Consider the following 13,558-nt stretch of genomic DNA (forward strand, 5'->3'; position numbering starts at 1 on the left):
TCCTGTAAATTATATATAAAACATCAATAACAACCTCTTCAAGAGCTTTAAACATATTTATCTATATAATATATATTATTTATTGTGCTAAAAATATAAAAATTAACAATTATCTCATTAAATAATTAGTGTACAACTATACAAATAAAATTAAATTTATAAAGGTGATTAATTTCAATATAATTATACATTCGATTATTTGAATAATGTTATTATTAATATGTATATGTTATAAAATAAGATATAATTATACAATAATATATAAGTGAAGAAAAATGTAAGCTAAACAAAATAAATACATACTAATTATTGACTTTCGAAAAATTAATATAAATGTTGTGAATGTTATATTTGACAATTATAAAATATATAATATAAAATAATAATACATAATTTAAAAAAATATATAAATACATACTAAGAACCAAAAGAACCTTTAGTAAATTTAATTTTTAGAATTTGTAGGATTTTAATTTAAATTAATGTTTTCTGTAGCTTATATATAATCATACGTTTTATCTACAGTAAGTGAGTTTAATAACATATCTTGTTGGTCGAATTACCCTAATTATTTATTTACTTTATTGAACGTTACTTTATTAAATTTATATTTTTTATTTCATCGAAGTAAATAGGTTTGAGATAGAGCTGATTTGAAAAGTTGAAAACATTACAGTATGAATCATTCATAAGAGATGTCTACTGGAAATGAGAAATATGTCTGATTTAATATTTGTTCAGGTTTTAGTATAACTTTCGAGGTGTAAGCAATACACCCAGACTTAAAGTATAACTTTCCAGAACTTTTAATTTTTCGCGTGAAAGACTATTTATTACAGTAATTGTAGTGGGTTTTTCACATACAAAAAACGTGGGGTTCGTGTCACAATTATGTATAATTTCATTATACTTCGACTATTGTATCCTGACGCGCGAGGTTTTGTACACGAAGTAAATAAATAGTTGAAACAAATATGGTAAACTACGAATTAGCCGAAAGAAACAATAACTTGTTAGAAGTGGAATTTCTAGAAGGAGACGGTCGATCGGATTGGGGGTTTTATGCATCAGGCGCCAACATACATCAGACACCGTTGGTCCGCCGGATTTATCAAATGGTTTTTACAGATATTTTGACGTACGTATACGACGATCAGCAGTCCCTTTACAATTATTATCACTGTCAATTCAACTACGACCATCACCACCACCATCGTTTCTACTACCACTATTCCTACATCGTCAATCCAACTACAACAAAACCATGATGGATATGATACAGACAAAGACATTAAGAACGAAATGAACCACCACAATCATCTTCACTGCCTATTCATCACCACCACAGACACCAATACCACTACCACCCACCTAATCTATAACATCAACCAAATGAATTCTTTACTAGAGAAAAGTACCGCCACTGATCGCCGTTATCATACCAATAAACTACACACCGCTCGGAGTTCCACCGGATTATAACCACACCTTTTGGCTTAGAACTCATCATTCGGCATTATACGATATATTAAGCAGACTAAGCGTCTATTCAAGGCGCAAAAACGGATGCGACTAAAATTATCAAGACAAAAGCTGCCACGATCTGTTTTTTAAATCTTCGTAGCCGAGAGCCGTACCGGAACCCGTCGTATTCAAGCAATGACTGTTATAATTATAGTATATATAATTATCATACGTACAATTGAAAACGTCGGCCAACGGAAAATTCTAGATGTGACTAAAAATAGCATACGAAGCACCATTTAAGAAAAAGTCCTGATTACAGATGATGAAAAGTGGATGGTAAAACGATGCCGATTCATTTGGAGATTATGGATAATAGCATTGTCCTATACCAGAGGGAAGAGATCCAGACATTTGTAGATATAGGAACTAGTTATATACTTTTCATGCGGTGATGATTATAACGATTAAGATAAACTCTATGTTTTAAAATTAAGACTAAATATTGAAACGAACTATTAATACTTTTAACATTCATTATTAATTACTTGAGGCCTTTAAAATTTATATCTGCTATTTAAAAATGTGAAATAGAAAAAGTTTTGCGATTTGTAAATAATTGACAAGAATACAAAATAAAAATAGTTTAGGCGCATCATAATATATTTAGTCTTCTTCTGATACATGTTTGATTCTATCAATTGGTAGAGAGCATACCGTTTTGATGTAAATATGCGAATTTCCTCATCGTTCTATTCAAACATTGTATCTGCAAAATAAAACATAATATTAAATTAATCATACAGTTATTACTGTTTGAATTGTCAGTCGAATAACATTCATTTTTTCATTCTATATTTTTGTAAGTTTATAGTATACAAATAAATTATCGAAGATGTATGGAAAATAGGAGTGTGTGGTAAGACAAATAATTGTAGCTTGTGGATGTGTACCAGTCTCGTGCAGGTCCAGAGATTACGTGTGACAATATTTAATCATTAGATAATAACTATTATTTTTACCATATAAAAAAATGTTTATAACTTGAAATTTAATTTCATATTTCTTTTAATACCACAAAACAGAATAAAAAGATTCATAATATGAATTGGTATTTTGCTATAAGTAGAAAAGTTAAAGAGGAAATTTAAATTAGATTTTCATATCATAAATATAATATAGTTTTATAATTTATAATATTTAATACATAAATATTTTTTATCGTTTTAAATAAAAAAAAAAAATGGGCAAGTGGGTATCGCTCTGCTCTATAGTAGTGATGGAGAGTAGGTCACTGGTCTCTACAATGGATGTGTTAAATTTGAATGCAATGACAGGTATCATTGTGTACGAAAAACGATTTTGAACGGAGTTGATTTGTCAGTCAATGATAACTAGTAAGATATATTGTATTATTACCTTTATTTAAATTTTAATACATCATTACTTTACATGATTTCGAAAAAATTTTCATTTCATACGCTCATAACATTTTTTCTATGTTGACAATGGAATTTTTTTTTTTACAGTTACTTGAAGGAAGGAAAACTTATGGATAATGTTGTATTGGGTTTTTTAACCTTAGGTATAAATCACAACAATTTTATGAATTTTCAACTTTAAAATTCCTTGCAAATTTACGCAATTTTGATATATTTCGTAAACATTTGAACACTTTAAATGCCTATAAACAAAAATTGTGACTAACCATTTTTGATTTTTTTTTTTTTTTTTTACTGCGATAAGTAAAACTTATAATAAACCTTGAATTACATTTTAAACATTTTTTGGATAGCCAAATTTTTTTTATCGGCATTTCGAGAAAAAAACTTAGAAAAGTAGAAAATTTCAATTGTCTATAAGTAGCTTGAAAAAGGTCAAAATATTTTGAAAATTTAATCGTAAATAGATAACGCTAATATAAATATTTGTTGAAAATTTCAAATGTTTACAATGGTTAGTTTATAAGTTACGGCAAAATCAAAAAATAGATTTTGTCAAAAAGTGGTTAAGTGTAAAAATTCCTGTTTTTCCATTAATTTTTCAGGGTTTTTCCCGACGCTTTTGAAAACTACTGTACATTTTTTACTTTTGACCCCCCAAAGTACCAACAAGATGAATTTTTCTTTTCAAAGAGGGGCTGAAGTCAAAAGTCGAAGCATTATTACTACTCCAAAACGTGATGACAGACACAAAAAAAAAAAACAAACATATTTGTAAAATCAATACATGCATCACTCCGTTCAGAATCTAAAATTAAACCATGTGTATGGAAAATTAAAAATAATAACAAATGGCGAAGAATTCAAGTCTATTGTAGTTTATATTCCAATTCCAATTACAAAAAGTCAACAGATAAATAATTTTCGATTCTTTTGAAAAATAGTTTTATTCAAATTGAATAAATATTATATAATATATAAAATATATTGATGTAGTGTGTATAATGAATATTATCGGTTTTGTCGCAGATTCTATACTGTTAATTATTTTTTTGCCGCAGTTTACCTAAAATTTTATCTAAAAATATCATGTGTAAGTGTAACCTATGTTATATTACAGGTCATGCGTAGCACAACAACAACTAAGGATACTTAGATATATGTAGGAACCTCACTTACACAACATATTTCCGTGGTTGAAAGTTGTCGTTATCTTCATCGTAATTATATTCACCACGTGAAAAGTAGATAACTAGTTCCTATATCTACAAATATCTGGATCTCTTCCACCCGGTTTAGGACAATGGTGTTGTCCATGATCTCCAAATAAATCGGCATCGTTTTGCTATCCCGTTTTCATCGTCTGTATTCAGGAATTGTTCTTAAATGGTGCGTCGTATGCTATTTTTAGTCACATGTAGAATCTTCTGTTGCCGGCGTTTCCAATTGTACGTATGATAATTATATATCTTATAATTATAATAGTCATTGCTTGAATACGATGGGTTCCGATACGACTCTCGGCTACGAAGATTTAATAAACAGATCGTGGCAGCTTTTGTCTTGATAATTTTAGTCGCACCCGTTTTTGCGCCTTGATAGACGCTCAGAATGTTTGGTATTGGTGACTGTGGTGGTATTAACTGGCTGGTGATGATGATTGTGGTGGTTCATTTCGTTCTTAATGACTTTATCAGCGACATAGCCGTCATGGCCTTCGTTGTAGTTGATAGTAAAATGATGGCAGTGATGATGGTCGTAGTTGGATTGAGAGTGATGATAATCGTAGAGGGACTACCGATCGTCGTATACGTACGTCAAAGTATCTGCAAAAACCATTGTGGTCGATCCGTTGGACCAGCGATATCTGTACGTTGGCGCCTGGTGCATAAGACCCCCTGTCCGATCGACCATCTCCTTCTAGAAACTCCACTTGTAGCAAGTTGTTGTTTCTTGCGGCTAATTCGTTGTTTACCATATTGTTTCAACTATTTATCTACTTTGTGTACCAAACTTCGAGTGTCTGGATACAATCGGAGGAGTCGAGACTGTTGGCAATCCCAATACACTGGACTCGAACGAACCTGAAAATAACACAAACAGGTTAAATCAGCGTTAAAATAATATAAGCTTATAAAAATGTCGTATAAAAAAAAATGTATTTCAATTGCTAGACATGGGAAGACACTAAAGCTTCAACTAAAAGCAAAGCTGCTGAAATGTCAGTATTTTCGCGTAGGGGAATTGGTGGAGGACCACCCACATCATTTGTTTTTAATGGTGTTGAAGAAAACGCACACAAATTAATTAAGCCCGTTTCAATATCAGGTCATACATTATCAGCTGAATCCATTGCGAAATTTTCAATTGAACCTGGTACATAGTAGTACTCAGCTGCATAACTAGTGGTATTAGATACTTTTAGATAATTTAGAGACTTATGAAAATGTAGATGATTTACTAAATAAAACTCTGTCGAGTCTTAATCTTTTTCCTTCCTGTTTTTACCAACTGAAACTCCCGTATAATACTACCAATAATAGTAAAATTAAAAATTTACATGATGTATAATACTAATACCTACCAATTTTAAAAATATAATAAAAATCCAATTTTTTCCTTTACAATGTTTCCTAAACCTAATCCAACAATCAATTCCAAAATTTATGGTCAACAATCTTGTAAGTATTATAAACTATATAATTTTTCCTGAAAGTACTTATGTGTTTGTACAATTTTTTTTTTCAATTGTTAAGTATCATTGGTATAATATAATACTAGACAATTTTGTGAAATGTCAGTTAGTTAAGTAATTAGTATATTTAAATTATTTTTAATTCCTTAAGCAATTGTTCGAAAAAAACTTAACTGTAATACCAATAAACGTACATTATATGCAGCTCGATTGGATGAAGGTAATTTAATTGGTGACAGATTGGCAGACTTGGTATAATGTAAATTGTTGGCAAAACAAAAATATTGGGACCAAAAACTAACTCTTTTAGCTGAACAAAATACTTCTTTGAAATCTTTTACAGATTGCCCTCTTGCTAACCACAATAATGAAGAGTAATAATAATTTCATATTTATTTATTTCCAATTCATATACCAATACTAATTTTTACTAAATTGAATTAATCTTTTAATTGATTCTTTCTTCTAACATAATGGTAATGAAGTTCCTGTAATTCATCATTGTTTTTAAACTTTACTCTTTTTCCTATACTATAACTTGGTTTAATGTTGTTTTTATACCTACACATTTTTTAACTTTTATTTTATATCATTCTTATTTTTTATTTTTATTAAATCTTTTTCGTTCCTATTATAAGTATAGACATCAAATTGTTTTTATACTTAAAATTTGATTCTTCCTTTAAAATAATAATTCCTACTTATTCCTTTATATAAATATTTATTGTTTATGACTAACTTATTAATAATATTAAATTATAAATAATAAAATAAATATATATTATTAATTAATAGTTATTTATTATTAACTAACGATTATTTAATTTTAGTTAATGTTGAAAATGTTGTACAACACTTGCTCTTACTCTTCTTCTGTTGTTTAAATCGATATTTACATTGATCACGTTCTTGGGCATACTTAAATCTCATCTTTAATAATCCATTACAACTTTCTATTAAACTCCTATCCCGCATTTGTTTGGAATTATATAGTTCTTCTTCTTCATTTACCGGATTTTGGAATGGTATTAATAGCCATGTTCTAAGGCCATACCCTGAATCACCTTTATATAATGTTATATACCATCCTTCATTTAAATCCAATACAATTTTCTTTTTTTATGTATATATATTTTTTATAAAGTAATAAAAAATAAATATCTCAAAATGTAAATTATACAATATTAATTATATTTTAAAATTAACTAATATCCAGAAGATAGAAACATTGACTGTATCTGCTTAATTCTTAAACTATAGGTAGTATATTGCAATTGTTTCAAATGTGACTATCGTGTGTACTGTGTACTACCAGGATACAGTGTATTCACACTTAATATTTGTGGCATCAAAAATCTGTTTTTGATTAGCAATCATATTATAGTTGGATCACAATATTTATCTAAATTTTAAAATACAATATACCCCAGGGAAAGTTTACTGGCCAACGTCATATGGAAGTACAGTAGAAACCCGTTGTTATGACCTTAGATTGCAAGTCCCGGAAAAACTCCTATATTGTATGTACTAATTTGTATCGATTATAATGACGTCTGTATAGTGACTATACGGATGTTATGACGGTTATTTTTGATTTTATCGGAAAAAGGTTTTATCTATAATGACTTTATTAGTTTTATCAAAGGTCTTATAACAACCGATGAAGCTAATTTCATCGGTTTTTTGTAAATTTATCGTCAGTGTTCCGATATTTGTGTACTTGATCGTAATCGTCGTGCAATAAACTGTAAATTGTGTTTGAGTGTTCAATCTTTGAAAAATAAGTAAACAAAAGCCATTTACAATTGAAGAAAAAGCAAATGTAATTTTTTGTTTAAAAAAGGGTGAAAAAAATTTCGACGTAGCTAATGAATTAGGTGTAGGTCACTCAACAATTTCTAACATATGGAAGGCTCGAGACAAAATAGAACAAATGTTTCAAAACGAAAAATTATCAGTTAAAAAACTTTGAAATTGTACGCAAATGGATTTAGATACGGTTTTACTACGATGGTTTAAAAATCAAAGAAATTTACGCATTCCAATAGATGGACCAATTCTTTAACAGAAAGCCAATGAATTAGCTGAAGGCCTTGGTAAGCATAATTTTAATTCTTCCACTGGTTAGATTCAAAGATTTAGATCAAAACATAATATTCTGTTTTCTACAATAAGTGAAGAATCCAATTCGGTCAACCCTAATATAACACAAAATTGGCTTGAAAAAGTATGGCCAAAAGTATGGGAAGGATACACCAATGTTCAAATTTATAATGCAGCTGAGACTGGGCTTTTTTTCAAAATTCTTCCAAACAGAACATTTAAATTTAAAAGAGAAAGATGTTCAGGTGGTAAAATATCTAAATAACGTCTCACCGTCTTAGTTACAGCAATTATAAGTAGAAAAAAAATGAAACTGATTGTAATTGCAAAATCCCGTACTCCATGGTATTTCAAAAATATCAAAAATATCGACTGTCTACCAGCAACATATGAATCAAACTCCAAAGCTTGGATGACTGGAGAATTATAGTCTAAAATTTAATATAAAACGAGAAATTCTAATTCAACGCATATTGCATAAACAATATCTAAAATAGAACCCAAAAAGTCTTAATCAACATATTATTATTTATAATTGAAACTTACTGTTCGAACTATTTTCAGTGATCATAACACGTCCCACTTGTTCCAGTGTAGACAAACATTGTGATATGGTGATGATTAGATGTATAATATTGATTTTCACATTTGTTTCTGCTTTTTTTGCGATCACAGATTTCTACATACGTTTCATGTTTATGAATTAATTGTACACATTCACGATAAATAAATAAATAATTAAATAGACAACAGTACAAAATCAAAAATATTTAGATACCGCGTAACTATTGGCGATTTCGTGTTTTGAGCAACGAGGAAACCGTCAACGGACGGCGAGAGTAGTCAGCCTTACCTACAGACGGTTACCTCATTGCTCTTAACGCGAAATCGCCAAAGTTAGGAATAACTTAATAGCTTCTCTCGTTATAGTGCCATGTCAACCTTAAAATTCCAAGCCTCATCATGAAAGTGCCATATCATCGTGACGTGGAACATTTTAATGGTATCTATCACAAACTAAGATAATAACCATGGTTAGTGGTAACATTCGAATATCGGGACAACTGCAATTGTCAGAAAAATGTGAAGACTTTACCGTATGTCAGAATGTCCATAATAACATCGATAATTACTCGAATTAAAATAACAATACAAAATAGCAAGAACAGCTTTTTCACAATAGCTGTTGTGAATAAATGTAAATAAAAACCATTTAATCATGACTAATATCACTAATATTAATGTGGAAAAAATATAATTTTATATAAGGATTTATTTGTCTGACAGTTGGCAATACCTTCTTGCTTTCGGAGTCTTATCAAGTTTCTCTCTCTTATCATTTTTCAGACCATTGCCCCCCCCCCCCAAGACAAACAATAAAAGTTAATCACAGTTTAATCGGCCGACCTAGCACAAGGTCTGTAAAGAATCGTTATAGATCTTGGAATTAGCCCGGGTAAAATCAGTTAATAAGGGTAATCTGAGTTTAATAAAAGCATAGACTATATAGTATAGTATAAGGTCTATGAATCGGACACGGAACAACTGGCACCAAGACCACAGAATAACTATTACACGTTCATTGCATAAAACTTGCGATTCTTATTACAAGATACTTGAAAACATTTTAGAGTTGAAACATAAATGCAAATACCAATGTAAAACTGAAAAACATGAAATATAAATATATAACAGATAATAATAAATAATAATTTGATAAGTGATAAAAGATAATAAATATCTACTAGAATGCTTTATTTGATTTGAATGTAAAATAAGTGTAAATAAAGAAAACACTTGTGCAATAACTTAAAATTGCTGTTTCAATATAGCATATAGTGCATTTAAAATATCAAGTAAAATGATTCATATGGAAAATAATAATGGAGAATTAGAATCACTTTCATGATCTACTGTTCTTGGTTTTTAGGCATTAACTTTTGGTTACACTACTATTAATTTACTTTCAATTACATTCTGTACACATTACACTTACGATCCGTTATTATTTTTAGTATCTTCAAGTTGATTTCCGAAGTACGAGGTCGATACTTTCAACAGTAGTATGAATACCAATTGATGTCTCGGAATCATCCGAGTTATCTCCTGTACTGCCATCTAAAAAAAATAAGTCAGTTAAATATGTGTAATGGTTGCATGATAAAATGTCACTACTACACACCATTAACAGAACCAAAACATTTATAATACGACTTATACGTGGACAACACTGAATAAATCCAAATTGGAAACACCAAATAAAAACTAACAGACAATCTTCATTCTTATTCCAAAATATTTGAAAGCAGTTTACAGTTGAATCTTAAAAACAATTATGAATGTTCTAGTGCAAAAAGATATGATATATAAACATATAACAGATGATAAGAAACTATAACTATGATAAGCCATAAAAGATAATAAATATCTACCAAAATGTTTTGTAGAATTTGAAAATATCAAATAATTGTTACTAAGGAGTACACCTGTACAAAAACTTGAAATTGCTGCATTTCAGTAGAGTATGATGTTACTATTCTTTAAATATAATTCTGATTTGAACATGATAATATCGAATTACAATTGAATAAAAATACCATAAAACATCTATTGAAACGATATGATTTAAATAACATTACATTGCTTTATGGTTTCGTAGAACAATAATAATGGAATAGACGTAGTAAAATTAAAAAGATTTTTTTAGCTAAGGCCGATTTTAAGAATGAATGTCACAAGCTAAAAGTGTTTGCTATTATTTTATTCAGATGATTAACAAATCTTTTTGTTAAAACACTATTAGTTTACTATCAATTACATTCAATAACCATTACACGTACATTGCATAAAACCATTATCTTTATCAGTAACTTCTAGTTCATTTTCAACGTATGATGTTGGTAGTTTCAACAGAAAAATGAATGCCAATTCATGTCTCAGCATCCTTTGAGTGATCTGGACTACTGCCGGCCATAAAAAATCAGTCAGTTAAATTGAATATGTATGATGGTTGGAGATTATAATAATAATGATTAGCATTAAAAGACAGTACAAATCTAACAGTGTGTTTTGTTAAATTTTAATGTAAAATAAATGTAAATAAAGAATATATTTGTACAATAAATGAAAATTGCTACTTTTGAGTACGAAAAATAAACGAATTTGTTGTTTTAGTAAAATTTCTCATATAATACCTTGTTTTATAGTGCATTTAATACATCAACTTAAATGATTCATATGAAAATTAATAATGGAGAATTAGAATCACTTTCATGATCTACTGTTCTTGGTTTTTAGGCATTAACTTTTGGTTACACTACTATTAATTTACTTTCAATTACATTCTGTACACATTACACTTACGATCCGTTATTATTTTTAGTATCTTCAAGTTGATTTCCGAAGTACGAGGTCGATACTTTCAACAGTAGTATGAATACCAATTGATGTCTCGGAATCATCCGAGTTATCTCCTGTACTGCCATCTAAAAAAAATAAGTCAGTTAAATATGTGTAATGGTTGCATGATAAAATGTCACTACTACACACCATTAACAGAACCAAAACATTTATAATACGACTTATACGTGGACAACACTGAATAAATCCAAATTGGAAACACCAAATAAAAACTAACAGACAATCTTCATTCTTATTCCAAAATATTTGAAAGCAGTTTACAGTTGAATCTTAAAAACAATTATGAATGTTCTAGTGCAAAAAGATATGATATATAAACATATAACAGATGATAAGAAACTATAACTATGATAAGCCATAAAAGATAATAAATATCTACCAAAATGTTTTGTAGAATTTGAAAATATCAAATAATTGTTACTAAGGAGTACACCTGTACAAAAACTTGAAATTGCTGCATTTCAGTAGAGTATGATGTTACTATTCTTTAAATATAATTCTGATTTGAACATGATAATATCGAATTACAATTGAATAAAAATACCATAAAACATCTATTGAAACGATATGATTTAAATAACATTACATTGCTTTATGGTTTCGTAGAACAATAATAATGGAATAGACGTAGTAAAATTAAAAAGATTTTTTTAGCTAAGGCCGATTTTAAGAATGAATGTCACAAGCTAAAAGTGTTTGCTATTATTTTATTCAGATGATTAACAAATCTTTTTGTTAAAACACTATTAGTTTACTATCAATTACATTCAATAACCATTACACGTACATTGCATAAAACCATTATCTTTATCAGTAACTTCTAGTTCATTTTCAACGTATGATGTTGGTAGTTTCAACAGAATAATGAATGCCAATTCATGTCTCAGCATCCTTTGAGTGATCTGGACTACTGCCGGCCATAAAAAATCAGTCAGTTAAATTGAATATGTATGATGGTTGGAGAAATTATAATAATAATGATTAGCATTAAAAGACAGTACAAATCTAACAGTGTGTTTTGTTAAATTTTAATGTAAAATAAATGTAAATAAAGAATATATTTGTACAATAAATGAAAATTGCTACTTTTGAGTACGAAAAATAAACGAATTTGTTGTTTTAGTAAAATTTCTCATATAATACCTTGTTTTATAGTGCATTTAATACATCAACTTAAATGATTCATATGGAAACTCATAATGGAGAATTAGAATCACTTTCATGTAAATCATCTCCTGTACTGCCATCTAAAAAAAATAAGTCAGTTAAATATGTGTAAAGGTTGGATGATAAAATGTCACTCTACTACACATCATAATAATAACGAAATTCTTCATATGACAACTTGTTTGTGGACAACACTGACCTAGACACATAGTAACTAGTAAGTCAAAAGTCAAAAAGTAATATCATTAAACAATATAATTATGTATTATTTATGTGTTACAGGGTAAGCATAATATAATATAAGTTTTGAAGAGCTATTACTTGTTGTTTATGCTATTTTTATTGCTATTGCTTATTATTTGTGTTTGAACGTAATTAACTATCAATTATTTTTAATATAATTAAACAACACAATAACTTTTAAATATGAACAGTGCCATAATAATTTATTCAGGATTTAAAAATATTAATAATGGCGTATTTTCGGAAAACGTCAAATTTAAAGGGAAGGAAATTGTTTGAAAGTAATCAAGTTTTCAATGTTAAAGAAATAGGTTCAGAAAACATTTGTTGAATTAGTTGTAATGTCATAAGACAAACATCTGTTTAACTAGGACCATAACTAATAAAATTAGAAGTAAGTTAACTATTAATACTTGTAAATAGGGCTGAAGACTTGTAGTATACTTAAAAACCTCAAAACACATAATAATTTATTTAAAAAAAAAAAACAAAAAATATGCACTTAAAATGTTATGATAAAATATTCTGTTCGTGTTTTGAACTTATATAATATTATATTTTAAAACCTCATACTTATAATACGTAAATGCTACTAATATATCTAATATATACTAATACTATGCTACGAATTGGCCGATGGCCGTGTCTCTGAATCATGTTAGGTAACACAGCTGATTGGCTGGTTTTAGAACATAAAACCACGTATAATAGTTAAAGAGAAGTTAAATCTTTTTACGTATAGGACTAGATTTTTGATATTTTAATTTATTATACAAATTATTGATTTGTAAATAATATTGATTTTATGGACTTTGAAAATTAAATATCGAAAATCGAGTCCTGTAAATTATATATAAAACATCAATAACAACCTCTTCAAGAGCTTTAAACATATTTATCTATATAATATATATTATTTATTGTGCTAAAAATATAAAAATTAACAATTATCTCATTAAATAATTAGTGTACAACTATACAAATAAAATTAAATTTATAAAGGTGATTAATTTCAATATAATTA

At 28.4% G+C, this 13,558-nt stretch overlaps 1 long non-coding RNA gene across 13 annotated transcripts in view; it reads right to left on the reverse strand.

The window, feature by feature from the left end:
• LOC113559251 overlaps window positions 1-13,558 on the reverse strand; it is a 34,125-nt gene that overhangs the window by 8,802 nt on the left and 11,765 nt on the right. For 7 of the 13 annotated variants that reach the window (XR_003625239.1, XR_003625241.1, XR_003625232.1 and 4 more), the window contains 3 exons: window positions 11,254-11,393; window positions 11,068-11,189; window positions 9,701-9,822 (listed from right to left, as the gene is read on the reverse strand). This is a non-coding gene — a long non-coding RNA (uncharacterized LOC113559251). Of the gene's footprint in view, window positions 1-452; window positions 2,234-4,085; window positions 4,991-8,250; window positions 8,384-9,700; window positions 9,823-9,886; window positions 10,027-10,544; window positions 10,668-11,067; window positions 11,190-11,253; window positions 11,394-11,911; window positions 12,035-13,558 lie in introns of those variants that run through there. The other 6 variants (XR_003405909.1, XR_003625236.1, XR_003625238.1 and 3 more) reach the window with 5 other exon arrangements.

This window comes from Rhopalosiphum maidis, chromosome 3 (genome assembly GCF_003676215.2).
Source record: "Rhopalosiphum maidis isolate BTI-1 chromosome 3, ASM367621v3, whole genome shotgun sequence".
NCBI lineage: Eukaryota > Metazoa > Arthropoda > Insecta > Hemiptera > Aphididae > Rhopalosiphum > Rhopalosiphum maidis.